Raw genomic sequence first — 18,319 nt, 5'->3', positions numbered from 1 at the left:
ATGAGATAGGAAAAGAAAAAGAGCACATGAATGAGTTTTAACTTCCAGATTCTGTGCTGTGTAACAGGGTATTGGAGAAACATAGTGAAATTAAAGGTTTTGTAACAACACAATCCTAGTCACTTGCTTTTAGGTTAAAAGTGCCAGCAGTCTCTGCTACCTGACTTCAGGTGCTGTACAAGAAGGGAGACCATGGCTACGTGTCAATCTCAGCTGGTTATGCAGCCATGTGGATGCACTGATACAGTCTCATTTATTATGCTTATAAAGACCTTAACAGGAAGATGACTGGGGAAATTCTGGAATGAATCACTGTCTGCCTGATCACTACATGTCAGACAAAACCAGGATCTATCGAAGTCAAAAGAAACATTTCCACTGACTTCTGAAAGACCAGGATAGCATTACATGTCTGAATATTTTTAGTGTATGCAGACATATTGCACAGTGGGGCCCAATTGTGCCATGATTGCTACTACTAATAGACTTCCTTTAATATTAGGAAGAATATACCCCCAGTTACAGCTGTTTTCTTTGGTTAGAGTCCCAGTGGTTAGGGCTTTCCAATGGTGCTCTTAACCTCAGTGTTACCTTCTGCCCTCGACCTATTTAGAAAACCCTCCTGAAGCAGGGACTGCTTTTCAATTGGTGTTGATACTGCTGGTTTTTGGTGAAAAGTGTCTCATCTGGGACGTGTATGTGCACACAGTATAAAGATGACAGTTACTACTAGTTCAGTCTGCCCATATTAGTAGAACAAGGTTTGGGGAAAATATTTACTTAAAAATTACCTGTACAAGTATACCAGAATCCTGGGTGCAAACTCCATATGCCATTCTGAAAATATGGATGTGCATTTTAAGTCTACAGAAGGTATCTGACAATTTGCTTAATCATAAAAAGAGGGCAAAAGACCTCAAATTAAAAAACAACAACATAGAATGCCATATGTCCAAAAAAAGCAGAGAAAGACTAAAATGTGCTACTTTTAATCACAGAGGAAACACCACTTGGTATTTCTGGGGTTGTGTTTCTGGAAAAAAGCTGTTTTCCTCAATTTATAATTGCAGATCACCATTTTAAGTACTGCCCACTACACATGGAGCCACTGGTGAGAGTCTGAAACAGCATTGCAACATTCATTACTGTTGAAGACTGGTTTGGGTCCAATTCTTTGAAATTAAATGCCAAATTATTTGGAAATGCCTAAAAAAAAAAGGACTTTTGTTTAAATGTTACTAAAGGTGACATAAGGACAAATAATGCAATAAACGTTGCACATTCATCTGAGGGCCAAATTCTTCTCTTGAATATATGTAGATATGACCCCAAGCAAAATTATCTACCTTTGAAGCTGACACTGCTCAGAGCAGAGGACTGGGTCCTGTGACTTCCAAAGGTCCCTTCCAACCTAAATTACTCTGTCATTCTGTGATTTCATCTTCTGTACATAGCTCCTGTTGACTAAGGTGCCATTATACAAAGGACAACATTTGATTTGTATGAGTGTTCTTTCCTACTATTTTTCTTATATAAAATGTGGAGGATACAAAGAGTGAAACAGAAATCTGAGGAATGGAGTCTTTTCTGTGTGGAAAAGGGAAAGAACAACTGAAGGAATAATAACTTACCACAGGGGCAAAAATCAGGCTATGTTAAGGAACTTCTTCACACTGGGAAGATTTAACGAACAGTAAGAAGCTATGATTTGGCTCTGCAAAACCGTAATTATTAAATTCTTCAATTAAGAACAACAATTTTGGCAAAAAAAGGGCTTAAATATTCTGTGCACAAAGATCTTATTAATTTATTAGGAGAATTGCTTTACTCTGTTTCAAAATGATACAGGCCTACAAGTGTTTGTGAGTGGTATAAATCCCTTTGGAGGAATAAACACTCTTTGCAGCTGGTTAGTTTTGATCGTGAATACATTATATGTCCAACAAAGCTCTTTTAGAAAGCCTGTTTGAAAGGGCTTAAAAAACACAATTAGTTTATTTAGAGTAGATTTCAAAAGTCAAATTTCACCATTCAGTTCAGACTGATGACTTTCAAATCAGGGTTCATTTACATGGCCTGAAAGAGGCTCACCTGAATTTGTTCTCATTCTTTTTTTTTTTTCTCTTTCTGTATACTTGAAATCAGAAATTGAATATATGAAAAGAAAAATAACACAGAGAAGGATCATAGTGCACATGTAGAGTAAGTGGGGAGAAGCAAGTGGATTAGGAAGAGCTTTCTCTTCCCCATTTGGATGGCCTAAGACCTCACATTACCCAGAGCTAATTTATCACAAACCTCAGGTTAAAGTCAGTTGCAGTTTTGAGGGAGATGGGAAACTAGACCCTCAGCTGAGGAGGGAGTTAGAACAAAAGATTCCAATATGAGAAATCTGATGCTATAAGGTACAGAGGTTTAAAAAGGAACTACTGAGGTATGAGTCCAGGGAGACCCCACTTCTGCAGTCCTCTGGAATCCTGATATTTAATGGTTTTCCTTCCCTAGGTTCCAGCCTCAGAACTGTTGCACTGATGGCCATTCATATAGGCAAACTTGAGTTGTATCTATAGGCTTTACTCCAGCTCTATCTTTAATAAGCATATAATCAATACTCTTAAATTGATTCAGAGTTATTTATTTTGTCTGTGGATAAATCCTGTTACAGTCCACCAGCTGCGGGCTTACTTAATTTAAAACATTCAGACAAATCTGGGTCAAAGACTTAGGCTGGATCTTTTTATGGAGAAAACTGACACATATTCAACAATGCAACGGAATTTATCCCTTTTGTGTGACCTATTAATTTCAGTGATTCTGTGATTTTGTGAATCTATGCTGACATGCATCAGTTTAGAGTATGATCAATATAATTTTTGAGAGGAACTTGCTACAGGAATTCTTGGGCTCAAAGTGCACAAAGCTGGTATTTATCTGTTTATCCCAGATTACTACAGTATTCAAGGGGCATCAACCTTCACAAACATTCAGGGAAGCGCATTTACCAGAGCTAATACCATGGTATAATAGACAAAGGTGAGGCATATGCAGTGCTAGGATAATTTAGATCACAGAAGAGAAAATTTTGTGACCCTTGTAAGTCAATGGCTAGTGGTTAAAAATTACCTATTCTGGTCATCCTAACTACTAGATAGAGAAAAATTAACCTGGAGCAGTATAAAGTAGAGCAAAGGTATTTAACCTGGAAACCATGATCTCTTCTGATTTCTATTGGGGCTCAGTCAACGAAATTTATTTGAGTTTCCCAATCATCAAACTCATTATAACAGTTCTTGATCATCCTGGCGTTCCCTGTAACAATTCACCATTTGACAGACCTGACAAAGAATTCAGGTTAAGGATTATCTTCAGATTAAGGGTGTAAAGTCTGACTGACAATGTACCATCCATGAAATTTCTCTTTCCCCAGAAAAATAGCTGTGGAGAGAATTTAAACAATTTTGGTGTAAGCAGATGGCTAGCAGGTAAAACTTTATGTTTACTTACCTCTTCCTAGTGGGGACTCCCCACTCCCCAGGAAAGCTACTCCCTCTGCAGCCGCTGCTCCTTGGCTCCCTACTGCCCAGCCTTTTGCCCAGGGCAGCCATGCCGCTTCCATTAGCCAGAGGAACTGACTGGCCATCGACAGTTCTCAAAGGCACAGAACTTCCTTCTTCCTGTCAACTGCTGCTGCAGCCTACACACTTCAGGCAAAGCATTAATCTTATGAATCACAAGCCACAGCAAAGCAAACTACTTGGTAATGGACATTTACAAAGAACATAAGAATGTTGTAACTTCCCTTCCTACCTATGTTTTACCAGGAGGTCGACAGGTCTCCCCCTCCACATACTGCCGGCTGCAAGTGCTGAGTGGCATCAGTATATACAGTATTTTTCTGAATTTGGGGCAATTAATATGCTGTTGTATAGTGATTTTTTTTGTTTTCTGGCATCCATTAAATGCACGGGATTCAGCTGGTGTGCCATAAATGGGTCTCTGACTAGAGAAATGTGTATCACAAACTCTCTTGTCCGTGACTTCAGTCTCTCCATACCACATTTGGTGCTCACATGACACACACGTGTGATACAGACAGCTTAATATTAGAACAGTAAATAAGGGCTAGTCATTTTAAGACTGTTTCCCTAAAGCATTTTGGAGTCCACATACCTCCATTAGGTATTATTGTCTCATAATTGCCACGGTAAATCAAACCTTTGCTCAGCAATGAGCTGTGCCGCCTGCCTCAGAAGAGACAAAAAAAATCCACTCAGCATTTGCTACCTCCTCTGGTCTTAATTAATTAATATCTTACTAACTTCTGCTCCTATGCGTTCAAGTATCATGATCTGTGTGGCAGCTCTGCACTCAGTAGAGGGTGCCCAGAGCTTTCCCTGCAGGATTTACCCCCCAGTAGCCACAATGTGATGGATGCACTGAGGGGAATGTGAGGGGATCATCCACCACCTTTGCTTTAATGCCATGCCAGCTGCGCACCAACCCGAGCAGATGGAGCACAGCATGAGAGTCTCTGGCACAGCAAGGATAAGCAACTTTATTAATTTTTTATCTTTACAAGCAAAAAAGCTGTTTAAGCCCTCTTCTCAGACCCCGAGGAGCCTCCAGCAGCCTGAAACGCTTTAACCACCGGTGTAATCACTTCAGGGGGCCGCAGAGCCCAGGCACCGGCAGGGCCTCCCACCTCCCCTCCCGCCTCTGGCTCGGCAGGTGGGCGGCGCCCAGCAGCAGGGGGCGGGTCAGGCAGGGCCAGCAGAACCTTCTGGAAGGGGAAGGGCGCCACTGAGGAGAAGCCAGTCCTGACAGGAGCGGGGAATGCTGTGGGAAGGTGGGTGGGCAGCACCGTCTCTGCCAGCCTGGCTGAAGCCAGAATGTCCCTTTCTGGAAGGGAAGGTCAGGCTGTCTGTGGGATGCAGCTTTGCTGCCGTGTGTTTGACACCTGTAGCCAGCACCGGGGCAGTTAGTGGAAAGGCTGTGGTGGAGAGTGTGGGAAGTAGGGTGGAAACCGTGCTCAGTGCCTCTTGCTTGCTGTAGCCAGCTGTAATTGATCATTATCTATTTAAACTCCTCAGTCATTGCTGAAGTTCGTTCTAGGTGCGAGTAGTTGCAATGTGCTCCCCCCCCCATTGTGCTTCAGGTGAAACCTTTCAGCTTACACAATGAAAAGGGATTCAGTACAGACTTCCACAAGCTTTATTATTTTTAGCTCTTTTGATAAAAATGCAGATGTAAAAATTGATTTGGCCTCTTGAAGAATTATGAAGACAAAGTTTTTAACATGTCAACATAGGATTATAACCAGTTTGACCTGGCTCTTGCCAGATGCTGACTGGAAAAAGAGCTCCCTACAGCTGGCCTATGCACTAAAAGTGCATTAAGTAAAAGCTAAGAGTTAGCCAAGATAAGGCTACTTAAATACAGTTTGGTAGGGTTTGTTTCTTTTTTTTTCTTTTCTGTATTTCTCTGCACCTATTCTCCCAGTTAAACAGAAATATAGTGTAGCTATAATATCAGTGTTTTGGAGACAAGAGTGGTGACAAAAAGTTAGTTATCAAGTGTTTTATGTGACATTGCAGTAACACTTGCTAAATGTAAACTTTACACAGATAGCATACTTAGTCTAATCAGATAGTTTGCTAACTCATTTACTATCTTATGCAGCACAAAATTGAATTTCACATGGCTATTCCAGTCCTGGATGCCGTAACTCTGCTGAAATGTTTTTCACAAAATCCTGATTTCAAGACCTCGGAGAAAATGAATTTACTGTTTCTTTTTCTAGTCTGTTTCTATGGGTAATGGCTGTAATAGACGCCAATAGAATGTATCTGTAGGGCTGGTTATAGGCTTCTCAGGTGCATCTTGTCTTTTTTGCTTAGATTAATGCAGGTGCTGAGCATCAGGGCATCATAAGTTCTATTTGTGTGTTAAAAGAGGTTTCTACAGTGAAAAGAGAGAGGACAAAAGCAAGGAGAAAAGGAAGGCAGCTGGTCCTGTAAAAGAGTTGACGAACTCTCTCCTTTCAAAAAGAAAATGTAATTTGTTAAATTGTTAACTGGAGAATGCTATGGAAAGCAGAAGCCAGTTTGCAGCTGTAAGCCTGAATGGCTGTAGCATTTGTTAACCAGCTAGTGATGACTACAAGCAGTTCATGTGGTGCAGATAACTTGCATATAGAAACAAGTGAGGGAAATACTGATCTTGAGCTCAAGATAAAGTGAAGTGGTAGCAATTCCTGGCCTAGCACTGAGAATTGCAACATTATTGAACAAAAATATTGACTGAGGAATTATTAATCTGCCTTACAGGCTGTAGCAACAGTGCTGAGAGTTACACAGGTGTTTAGCCAAACAGGAAATCAGTCAGTCTTCATTAAGGTCAGGTGTGAGGCTGGCTCCAGGGACTTTTCTAGAGCAGGGGTCCTCAAACTTTTTAACCAGAGGGCCAGCATACAGATGAAGTGGCAGGCAGTCATCTGCGGCTGCCTGGTTCCCCTAACCCCTGGTAGGGGGGTTCTGTAAATACCGGGGGCTGGATTGAGGATCCTGGGGGGCTGTATCCAGCCTGTGGCCTGTAGTTTGAGGACCCCTGTTCTAGAGGCTTTTCAGTCTGTAAAGTGAGACTTGGTGTGGTTACGTCTTCAGAACAGTTTCAGCTAAATTGGAGAAGCTTACCTATTGCACTGGATATTAAATTTATTCGATAGTAATGGCTTCAGAGTTCTTGAGACTGCTCTTCTAGACTGACTCAGGAGGAGCAAGTAAGGTTACAACTGACAAGTAAGTAGACTTCTAATCTTTGGTTTTAATGAGATGACTGAGGTTCCAGTACTCAGCAATTAAAGTAGGAGGTGTTGTTCCTGGGGTGGGGGGGAGGGAATGCTTTTTATAGAATGGACATCTATGGGGCATGAGTTGGATCAGGAGAAAATTGCCAGAAAACTTGTACCCCTGCCCCCCAACCTCAGTCTTCTTGCTACCCTGAGGGTACAATAAAAGATGGGTGTAGTTCATGGAATCGGAGGTGGCTTTGGGTTTTGGCCTCTGGATGGCCTGAGCAAGTGTGATAGTGTCTGAGTCCCTGCCGCTTCTGTGGGTTTTGTGTTCTGAGTGGGAGGGGGGTGTTCTGGGTGAGGTCATTCAGGACAGAATAGCAGGGCCTTTTCAAAACCAGCCCTTGGAAAAGGGTGTGTTTGCAGTCTACGAAGTAAGTCGTGTGGTACAGAGCTCCCCAAAATATTTTGTTGAGGTGTAATCCCAAAGACAGTGCTGATGGACTAGGCTGAGGTGTTCATGGCCCAGCAATTTAGAAGGTCTAGGCCTGTGGTGGTGCACCTTGCCCCCTCCCCTGGGCCGCTTTATGATCTTGGGAATCCCTGTTAGTCCTTAGCCTCTGTGTAATGAATTGGGTGATTAAGTGTCCCTTGACCATACAAGTAGCTCTTGTGTGGCTGAGGTGGGAAACTGCATTGGCTGTACCAAAACCAACCCTTATCTGCACACCACCTCCACCTGCTAGCCTTGGAGGGCTCTTTATTTGGTCCATGAGATCCCTGACAAGCTGGAGAACACTATTATGACTCCAAGTGGTACAATACTACTGCCAATGGAATTCTCAGAAAAATTCCATTAATTACCAACTCTGCAGCCAGCATAGGTGACTAAAGCCAGTCATCTCCAAACCTATAAACAGCAGTCATAAGTGAGACCCTTCAAGCTTTCCTGGACTGTTGTGGGCTGTGAACAGCATCTCCCTCAGTGGGATGCCTCTAGGAGCTTGCAAAATCCCAAATTGTGATACGAGGGGGACCATTGCTGAAAGCTGAGATGGGGCCTGGGCTGATTTTCCTGCTTCTCGAGGCTCAACCCTTTGCCCATTGAAAAATGCGAAGGCATCTGACATGAGTATTTCACTGACCTGAGGGGAACTTTTAACAGGTATGCCTTTGTACATGTATCTCTATACTTCTATTCCTTTGTATCTCTGTGTGTGAATTGATTTAATAACTTCATAATAAGTATAGTATAAGTATTACCATTTTGAATCCCTATTTAAGACACTTCTATAATTTAAATAAATCCTATTTGATTTGCTTTGTAAATGAGAAATTAGTTGATGATTAATTGCTCTAAAATCCTATTATCAGCCTTAAACTGTGACTATTCCTTATATCCTTTAGACATAAACTGTTGACCATGTCTGAGACTAGGATTGGATCTAGCTGCACCTAAACTCTATTAAGAGTTTAGAAAGCAAGGGTGTCCATTCTGAACCTCATGACTCAATGGGAGGGTCTCCCTTTACCTTTTTAAAAATTTTTATTCTCAGTGTAAATCATTCCAGCTTAATTTTACTTTGATTCTTCTTTGTGTGACTTATCTATGTGTAAGTAATAGAACACTCCCACAAATTCCTATTAAAACTTTTTTACTCATACCATTGGTGGTGATTCTTTGTGACTTATCCCAAATCACTTGTCTGTGCCAAGACCATACTAAATACCCATTTGATGTTTATGCTAGCATATGTATTGATAGAAGAACATTCCATAATGTATAATTGTAGTTCCTTGTGCATATTCTTATAATACACCATTGATATGTGGGCTTGTTTTCAAAAGACGCTTGAGCTCAGTGTAAGAGTTTCTCATGGCTGCATTGGGTGGTGAGGGGAGATAAATGGTCAAATGCGTGAGCTCTTTAAGAAAAACACCTACCTTTTTTAAAGCTGTTAGGAGTTGGATGCAAATAGTAGAAATTAGTTGTCTATGTAATCACATACCAATTCAGATCACCAGAGCTTTAAATCTATTGCTGTGATCTCACTAGTTTTCCAGGTTATACAATGTTGTGCGCAGAATACAGTTTAAAGAAAAATGAAGTTAGGACTTCCTTTTTCCTGTGCTTCACTTAATATCTCATTGTGTTGGTATTAGTGTTTGAAAAAGAAGGAACTGATTTGCTGGTCAAACTAATTTCTTTTTCTTTCTTAAATTGAGACATGAAGATCCACTTGTGAAAGAGGGGAAAAAAGACCAGAATGGGGGAGGAGGGAGGAAAATTCTCTTTGGCTTGCAACAAATGCCTACTTAATGTCTCGAACATTTTTATTTGGAGGCACTTCTGAGATGTTTCCGTAAATTATTTTTATTTTGACCAAGGTATCTGCTCTATTAGTCTATAGTAGCTTCTATAGGGATTATATTTCATAGCCGCTGTATAGTCCCCATAATGTGCTATGATACCCCTCTTTTGCTGAATCATTGCTATCATCTTGCTGTTGTTTCTCGGAATACAAACCGTGTATCTAAACTATGATTTTTCTCTGTCACATGAACTCTAAAATACACATTTAGTCCCAGAGGAGTTTTCTTCAGCTGAAGAAGCCTGAATTTTCTTTTTTTATTAACTTTTTTAATTTTAAAAGCTAAAACTTTCTAGTGGCACTAAAATAACACTTGTTGTTTTTCTGTTTGTATTGGAAATGAAGTCAACACAGGCAATTCTTGTTTTGGTGATCTCAGTTAATTTTTATTAAATAGAAGATAGGCTTGAGTTCATATAAAGATACGTAAAAATTGGTTATTTTCATGCCCAAGTGAAGCCTTTTAAAGTGCAATTTGCAGTCATTTCAACATTATATACTTTCAAGTCTTATTCAGAGTTTCAGAAATTACTCTCTGCTTACCATTTTTTTAAAAAATTAATTTTATGCTTGCAGGATAAATTCTCTACGAAATGAAATTTAGAACTCACCTGCTGTTCCTAGAATAATCCTGGAAACTTGTTTTTCTTCTGTGGAAGTGTATTATCACTGGAAAAAAACCAAAATATCATGTACACAAATTAAGCTTAATCTTAAACCACTTTCTACTGGGGATAATCTCCTCCAGGTATTAACTGATGTTTTTCCAACTTACATTAGAATGTTATCCTACTGTCTGTGTTATGCAGCTGCCTTTAGCATCGTGTGGCCAGAATGGCACTGTACAAAGGTGGCGCTTGTATCTGCTCTGCCAAAGTCACAGATTGCCTGGGCTGCTCTGGGGCCAGAACAGACCATTTCCATCGAGTCTGGCTTTGTTAAAGATTACTTGGTCTGAAATGTATCAAGTGCAAGCCTTCTCTTAGACTTGATTGCTACTGTGGGTGTTATTTCTCTAGGACTTGTCAGTCTGGAGTGTTGTTTACCCTTGTGATAGGGCTTCATTTCTCAGGGTGGCATTTGGCAAGGTCTGTTCTCCAGAAAAATTCATTGTGGTTTCAATGCCTGTCAACAGGTTGGGTGGCTGGAAGCCTGTTCTCTTGCAGCTATTTGAGGCTGTTAGGTTTTACAAGCACAGTGCTGTTCTTTGATACCTCTGGGATAAAAGGGGTTGTAACTGCGATTGCTCGGACTCTCTTGGCAGACTGGTGGTGTGCTAAACTGAGGTATGCTCTAAGACTGCGTGGTCACTGATGGAGAGAAGAGCATGCGTTTTAGTGTTGTGAAATATGCCTTCTGGTGGAGAAAATGCATGTGCGTTTCCAGTGTGACTGGTGAATTAAGGTGAAATATTCTCCTGGGTATCTTGTTGGAGCTAGTTCACTTATGTGAACTTGAGAATGTTAAATATTAATCATTCTTATCAGCCTTCTGTAAGCAGTAAGCCAGTGATCTGTTCCAACTTCAGGTAAATGAACAAACACTCTGGGGCAATTCATGAGACTAAGTGGCTTGTGGAGAAAGATTGTTTGTTTCACAATTCTTAAATGCTAGTGGAACATCAAGTCCCATTTTAATTTAGGATTGGTGAGCAACTTGACCAGGTGCTAGTACCATACTGCTGTGACAAGCAAGTCTGGGAAATTCCTGAAGTTCATTGAAGATTGTTTCTCATCACAAGTACTCAGTGAGGCAGCTAGGAAAGGTGCCCTTCTACATTGTTCTTTGTGAATGGGGTAAGACTCATGGGAGTTGTGATGGTAGGTGGCTGTCTTGGCCACAGTGATCACGAAATGGAAGACTTTAAAGTTTTTGTTGTAATAAGAAAAATGGTCAGCAGAGTTGCTACCCTGGATTTCAAGAGAGCAAAGTTTAAGCTACCAGGGAGCTAGTTAGTAGCATCCCTTGAGAAACTACTTTTGAGGGCTCATGGGGGGTCAATGAGTGTTGGTCAGTTCTTAAGAACCAGCTTTTTTAAGACACCCCCCCCCCCTTTTTTTCTTACTTTAGATACCTGAACAGGATCAGGTAATCCCATTGTGTCAAAAAATAAAGGAATTGGGTCAGACAACCAGCTTGGCTGAACAGGGAAACCTCTTGGATGATCTCTGGAAGCTAGGCCAGGCTTTGCAGGAAAACTAGAGAGCCATGGTTTGCTAGTGGCATTTCTCAGGGCTCAATTCTGGATGCAGTGCTGTTCAGCATTTTTATCAGTGATCTGGATGCAGTTGAATGTACCGTTAGCAAGTTTTTTGATAATACTAAACTGGGAGGTTCTGTTGACTCAAGGGACAAGAGGCATTGCAGAGGGATCTAGATAGACTGGAGCATTGGGCAATCGTCAATGGCATTAAATTGAACAAGTCCAAATGCCAAATTCTGTACCTAGGACAGAGTAATGCTGGACACAAATATAAATGGAGAGAGGATTCCTGCAGAAAGGGACCTGACCTGGGGGTGCTGGATGATGGCAGGCTCAATATGAGCCAGCGATGAGGGCAAACTGCATCTTGGGGTGCATCAAACACAGCAGAACCAGTGGGTCAAGAGGGGCAATTCTGTAGTTGTATGTAGCGTTGATGTGGCCTCATCTTGAGCACTGTGTGCAGTTCTGGGCCCCACAATTTCAGGAAGGATGTTCAGGTACTCTGATGCCTCTAGAGAAGGGCAAAGCTGGTGAAGGGCTGGAAGGCATGTCCTGTGAGGAGTGGCTGAGGACTCTGGGCTTGTCTAGTTTGGAGAGAGAGAGGCTGAGGGGCAACTTCATTGCTCTCTGCAGCTTCCCAAGGAGGGGATGTGGAGAGGGAGGTGCTGAGCTCTTCTCCCTGGGTTCCAGGGACAGGGCACCTGGGAATGGCTCAAAGCTGTGCATGGGGAGGTTCAGACTGGACGTGAAGAAGCATTTCTTTACTAAGAGGGTGCTTGAACCCTGGAACAGGCTTACTGGAGAGGTGGTCGATGCCCCAAGCCTGTCAGCGTTTAAGAAGCATTTGGACAATGCTCTTGACAACATGTTTTAACTTTTGGTCAGCCCTGGAGGGGCCAGGCAGTTGGGCTAGATGACCATTGTAGGTCCCTTCCAGCTGAAATACTCTTTTCTAAAAGGTATGCGCACAAGCTACCTTGGTTCTGTATTCTAATGTGCGTTAAGTGAAAGTAAGAAAAAATGGGGTGGTCTGTGTTGAATTTGTGTGATAATGTAATCTTGAGAAAACAAGCTATGTCTAGAATGGCACTGAAAAATCCAAGCGGGGTTAATTATCTCTTTTCTAACCATGTCTGACTTCTTCCTATTGAAGCAATGAGATGATAGCATCACTATCAGCTGGTAGGACTACTGAGCATTAGCTGCACAGTAAGATTGTATGGTCCTATGATAATTCAGGTTGGAAGAGCTGTCCAAGTCTCTAGTTCAACTTCCTGCTCAAAATGGTTAGCTGTAAGGTCAGACTAAGCTGGTTAGGGCTCTATCCAGCTGGATATTTAAATCCACCTCAGACAGCAACTGCACAAACTCTGAGCAACATGTTCCCAGCTTGAACAGATGTGATCCTGTAGGTCAGCTATGTAACTACCAGCTACCGAACAAAATAACATCAGATAAAACAACTGTTCTTTGATCTGAAATACTCCCTAGGAAACTGACTATTTTTGGACCTACACACAGGACATCAGTTCTTTCTTTAAACTTTCATATGTGAAAGCATTTCAGGTGAACTGCGTTGTCAAAGAGCAACTTGCTCAAGTTCAAGAAATACTTGCTACAGAACATAGCAAAGAGATCTCTATTCTGGAAGTCTGCAAGAAGTAATGGACAGTGGCTAAAAGGCCCAGGTGATCAGGAACTGTGTGCTGTGTTCTGCAAGACTGTCAGCGTTGTGGGCGGGTAGCAATGGCTACTGTTCTTCTGCTTGCTGATTGAACAACCAGAATGTCTGAAGTGCATGCAGTGAAAATGGCTGATTCTTCCATAAGGTGTTTACAGTTTTAGTAAAAGATGAATGAGAACTTGATGAAGGAACATGAGGAAACAAGGAGATTTTTGCATTCTTTTAAATATCAAAGCAGATGGGCTGCTAGTGTGTGTTGTGGGATTTGGGTTGGTTTTGTGAGGTTTTTTTATTTATTCTGGGTGGGTTTGTTTGTTTTTGTAGCTTCATGAAGGAGACAATACAGAGGATTTTGAAGGCTGCTAATAAATCAGTACTCTCAAAAACCAACTATCTGTTGTGAAAGAATGAAAGCATTTCATTAAAAACTGAACTAGCAGGTGATGGTTCCCTTTCTAAGTGGTAGATAGAACTGATGTTTCCGTGTGGGATGAGAGTGGATAGTTAGTGTGAGGCTTGGCCACAGAGGCTTTGAGAAGAGTAAAAGTTAATACTTGGGCTTGAGGAAGTTTACAAAGAGCAAAGTGATGTCATCAAAGCAGAAGCAGGTGAAAAATAGTTGAAGCAACTATCAGCATTGGTTTTTTCCTTTATTTTACTTGTTTAGGAGGTGCCTTGGCACCACCATAATACGAGTAGTGATACTGCTTTCTAGAGACCATAGAAGAGGAAATGTCAAATGGTATAATTATTAGTAAAAACTGATTAAAAGGAAGATCAGAAGTAGTAATTAGGATATCACACACTCAATTTTCTGAAGTTACTTTAAGGCTTATTTCAAAATCTGAGGAATACTGACAGAGAAGCAAGTAACTAGTATTTTCACCGTTAATGTCTTAAAAGACATTGAGAGGGAAAAATTCTACTCTTACAGCTTTTCTCAGATCTATCTCAGACTGTTATGTGCCCACAGTAGCAAAATAGTCTGGAGGACAGCATGTCTCATTTCTAGGACAGACCGCAAGGACTTTACAAATAACGGATCATGCAAGTTTTAAAATTTGAAGGCAGTGGGGGGAAATGTCTTGGGCTGTCCATGCCTTTTTCTCAAACCCATTGGCACTGCTGTGGTTTACAGTGATTCTTTGGGAGTGACAGATTTAAGAGTACCAGGTATTGCAGAAGGGCTCAGGAAGTGTAATGGGGAAGTGCCAGAGACTCTGAGGGACTGGCCAGAGGCTCCTGGTCCTAATGCATCTGAGACAGGATCTGGCTGTATCACAGCAGAGCATGTGGGGTGTGAAGAGAATTGTAACTGGTTGTTGTGGCCTAGGTTGCTGTAGAAATTTGTGAATGTTCTGGGGAAAACCCTGTGACAGCACCGCTGGCAGAAGAATTTCTGATGATTTCCATAGGGCCTGGGTTTCACCCAGTATGTACTATTGCATCAGACTTATTGTATGAATTGAAGGATTTTGTTGAACAGTATAAAGATGAATAACTTTATCTGTCAGAAGCAGCATGGGATATAGTTATCTCTTAAGCCAGGCAGTGTCAACCATCAGTTTACTAGAACTGGCTGAATCACCTTTGCCCCAAAGAGTGAGGCTTTCTTCAAATACAATTTTCCTGAAATTAGTCATTTGACAAAATATTTCACATCTAAAAAAGCTTCTACTTAATTTGTAACTGCATTTTTGTCTAATTCTTGAAAGTTGGCATGAATATTGCATTTTGAATTTAAAAATGTGGCTTTTTAATTGTTATTTAAAATTACTATACTTTTTATTTGCATGATGTTTTGGTTGGCTGGCTGTGTGTTGTTTTTTTTAAATCCAGCTTTCCAATACTATGTTTGGGAGCCTGAGAACAGGAGGAAGCAGCACAGACTAGTAAAGGGTCCTGTGTATTGCTTATTCAAGTTCTCTGATCCAGCACCTATTGAAGTGGTGCAGATTGCAAGTGATGGGTATTGGAATAAGTCCTTAATTTTTAATAAAAATCAACATTCTGTCTGTATTTTTAATTCAGCTATTTTAAGGACAGATTTTTTTCAATCCAGAGGGCCTTGTGTTCTATGTGTGACCATTTTAATAAGTTCCTTTGATTAGCCTATTAAAACTGGTGGTGTGACCATTCAGACTTAGACTTTTTCCATTGTTAGCTGTACCTTGTGGCTGGATTTATGTACCTAGCTTATGTCATGTCTGACAGACTATAATGAAGTATGTAAGTTAGTGCAAAACCAACAACAAAATAAGTATGATGCTGGGAAAGAGCTGAAATGCTTTTGTATGGAGAAAATCATGCATCCTGAATCTGAAGGATGCCGTGGCATTCAGAGAAGGGAAGTTGGCTTAATATGGGGCTTTTTGCATTTGCAAGAGATCTTTAAGAATCTGTTAGAACTGAAGTTTACGGGGTAAAAAGGGAAGTCTTCATATAACCAAATATCAAGCTATAGGAGAGAAAATAAAATGGAGGCAGTAGTTGTCAGTTTTGTCTCTAGGAGTTTCTTGAAGATCTATAGCAGGCTTTTCAATGTGTTTTAGGATATAATTCACATTTCACATTGCTGAATCATTGGCTTGAATTTTTTGTGCATTGTTACCCTCCCACCCCCCTTTCTGGTCTGCCAATAGAAACCGATAGCCAGGAACAAACAAGCTACTTAGTAGGTGACCAGATGAACTGACTGACTGGTCATTGGACTCCTGTCCTTCAGGATATGGACAGATGTGCTCAAAGCTATTTAAACAGATGCCAGTGGCAAGATAAAAGGTGATATGGGTGTATATATATGTGTATATATGCATCAGCCTTAGAGGCAAAAAAGAAAAAAGGAAAGAAAAGGTGTGGGGGTTTTTTTATTAGTAACTGTTCAACAGGAAAACCTGATAACAGTTCTTTCTGCAGATTAACTTTAAAGTTCTCTCTGTTAAATGCCACTCATGCTGGTCTTCTGTTGATGTTAGATATTGTTAAGTCTTAACATGTTCTGGATTTTCTCAGGTAACCCTTCCTTGTGCATGCAGTAGGTGTAGAAAGACCTCTGACTCCCCTGAAGATTGTGTTTGTTTCCCTAGCAGCTTGATGTGGACTGCTATTTATACTAGCAGTCTGACAAGTTCTTCCATCATTCCTCACACCCTAATACTGTCTTATGATGCCTGGTTTCTTTATCTGGGCAAAAAATGCATGATGGACACGTGCTAGAAATATTGTCATAGAAATTGCCGTAGATTGAACTGTCATTCAATACAAAATAAGAAACTGTCACTTCCAAAACTGGTGGATATGAATGCCTCTGAAGTGCTTTGAATTGCTTCTGTCCATTGTTTCTTTTCCTGTGAGTTTAGATATTAGTGATAGACTTGGTTTTGATAGTTGCTTATCGTGTGAACAAAGGACCGAGAGTAAGAGATGCAGTATGTTCAGAATTTGTGAACGAGAACTAAAAGAAGTTCAGGAGTGGATGTTTCTTCGTCCCTTTTCTTGTAGAGCTAAGTGAAAGCTGTGTAAGGTAGTGTTAAGAAAATAGATCTTTGGAATGAAATTGGGAGGAATGTTCCCATCAGTATTGCTCTGAGCCAAGCCTGGCTCTGTGCTTACTGCTTCATGCAGCCACTGGGGGTGAAAAATTATGCTTTTATCACCAGAAAGAAAAAAGTTACTTGTACTGATGCTGTTGGAAGACTGTTTGCCATGCAACAAATAAGAACTTTGTAGTTAAGAAGCAGTAATTGAGATGATGAAGGTATACTTCTCAAATCTATAATGCTTATGGTAAAAATATGTTCTGTTGATACATAATATGTATTGATATTTCAGGGATTTGATGTGCTCTGTGAATGCATGAGATGCCAGATATTTGGGAACTGGATCTGCTCTGAATTTTCTGGATTCTGCATTCAAGACCTGAGAGAGGCTAAGACACAAAAAAGCTCCTGTTAAAAATTCCTTGGGAAGCAGGTTTTTTTTTTTTTTTTTTCATTATTTTCCATCTCAGTTGGAGGTGAAGCAAAGTCTTGCTTCCAGAAATCCACATTGGGAGAGATTCAAATTCAGGTTCAGATTTCTGGTTTGGAAGAACTGATACTGACTCCCTTTAGTATTGGTCTCTTTGTGCTCAGGTCCTGATTCATTTCTCTGTGTTCTAAAAGTGACTGAAAGAACTACAATGCTGGTGGCAGTTCATCATAAAAGGTTTTCTTAACAAACATTACATCAGCATCTCCATTTTTCTGAGAATTCAGACTCCAAAATTCTAAAGATAGTGTGTTTTCATCTTGCTAGTGTTCTTACCAGGTATTTTCTATGTCAGTATGCCACCAAATTGTAGCTGTTAACAGCAGATAATCATAGAACCTTTGCACCTGCACTCTGAACTGTTCTGGTTTGTATTCTTCTGGTACAGTGCCACTGCTCACTTGTAGGCCAGGAGAGCATTTGTTAAATCTAGGTTGTTTCTGAGGAACACTTTGATTTGTCTTGGGCTGCTTCCTTGTAATGTAGCACTACCTACCTTTCTGTCTTGGGTATTCATTCTTCCTGAGTATTGAATGATCTGCAAACTCTTGTATTGGGGTTGGTACTGTTGTTACAAATAAAAGGCAGAGAGACAAGGAGATGTTTCCTGCCTTGCTGTCAAATAACAAAGTCCTTTATAAAAGGGGGAAAAAAGAATTCATAATTTGGACTGCATGCTCCTATTTTTACTCCCCCCCTCCCCCCCCCCCCCGAACCTAGGGGCACAATTGGGAAATGTTGAGTCCAAGATGTGCATGTCGTAACAAGACATTGAGATAACGTGTAATTACAATTTCTCTTATTAAATAATTAGAGGCAGTGAGCCATCTGCATGCTTGACTAGGAAGTAGAACTGTAATATTTTACTATTTTCTTAAAAGCTGTTCTTCACAGAAGTGAAGGAAATTACTGGGGTGGTAGGGAAAAATGTTGTCAGTTGTGGGAACAAGTAGCCTTTAAGTCCCTGAACTCCAGATGGAGTAGAATTTCCTAGATTGAAGCAGCTAGAGGTTAATATTTTGTACAAAGTCTGGTTTTTGTCCTGTGTAAAGAAACTCTTAAAACTAAATATTTTCTGCATCTGCATACTGACATTTTTAGGGATACAGCAGAGAAGCATCTGTCTACTGCACACAACTAATATTTGTCAAATATTGATCTAGTGTCCATCTCTGTTATCCTTTAACTTTTTAGTTCAAGGTTCAAAGTTTACTTTTTGTTTAAAAACTGATTTCATG

Source organism: Falco naumanni, chromosome W, assembly GCF_017639655.2.
Source record: "Falco naumanni isolate bFalNau1 chromosome W, bFalNau1.pat, whole genome shotgun sequence".
Lineage (NCBI taxonomy): Eukaryota > Metazoa > Chordata > Aves > Falconiformes > Falconidae > Falco > Falco naumanni.
This window is presented reverse-complemented; position numbering follows the sequence as displayed.